We start from the raw sequence: 859 nt of genomic DNA, 5'->3' as shown, positions 1-859 counted from the left end.
GGGGGTTTGGAGGGAGTGCTGTTAGATAAAATGGAGAGTATTGGCATCGTATAGAGCCTTCTAACCAATATTAGAGGAAACAAAGTGGGAGAGTCTTGTAGAAATAATTTGTGGCACAAAACCTTTAAAAAAGAGAAGAAGAAACTATGGGAGAGGCGGGAGAAGAAGAGAAGTGCTAAAACATCACCCTTGTGAGGCCATAGTGAAATGTCTCAACTAAAGTCACAACTCAATTAACATTAATCAAATTATTAATGATCTGTTGCATAATTTTAATGGATTCATTTAGAAGCCTACTTAAAATGATTAAATTTGCTCAGGTGGTTTAATCTCTCTCAATTAATTATTAGAGAGGAAGGTAGAGAGAAAGTAAATGTTTAATGTTCTTTGAGAATTACAAAAATACCTCAATTGAAATCCTAATTGAACCATCATGTTTCTTATTAAAATATTTTAAACTCTATCATCTTGCAAATAATATTTCACTCCCTTTATATGATTTTAAGGGGAATATAATTATCTATTATGACACATGAAATGTCCCTGAAGAGACAGAAATCAATTGATCACAACACTAACAATGTGAAGCTATAGAAAGAGTATTAGTAGACTCTTTATCAAAATAATATGACATATTTGCATTTTATGTCCTATTCTCGTGATAATGGTCACATGCTTATTATTCCTCACAGCAATTCCTGAAAATCCCTTTTAATAAGAAATAAAGAAATATTATTACGTTCGGAGTTCAGATCGAAAATCGTCCTTTTTTGTTTTTAGTGTGTGAAGTAAAAGTATAGCTACTGTTCACCACTGTACTATTATTATACTTTTACTATGCACACTCATAAAAATAAAA

The sequence above is a fragment of the Dendrobium catenatum genome, unplaced genomic scaffold (assembly GCF_001605985.2).
Source record: "Dendrobium catenatum unplaced genomic scaffold, ASM160598v2 fragScaff_scaffold_819, whole genome shotgun sequence".
Lineage (NCBI taxonomy): Eukaryota > Viridiplantae > Streptophyta > Magnoliopsida > Asparagales > Orchidaceae > Dendrobium > Dendrobium catenatum.
This window is presented reverse-complemented; position numbering follows the sequence as displayed.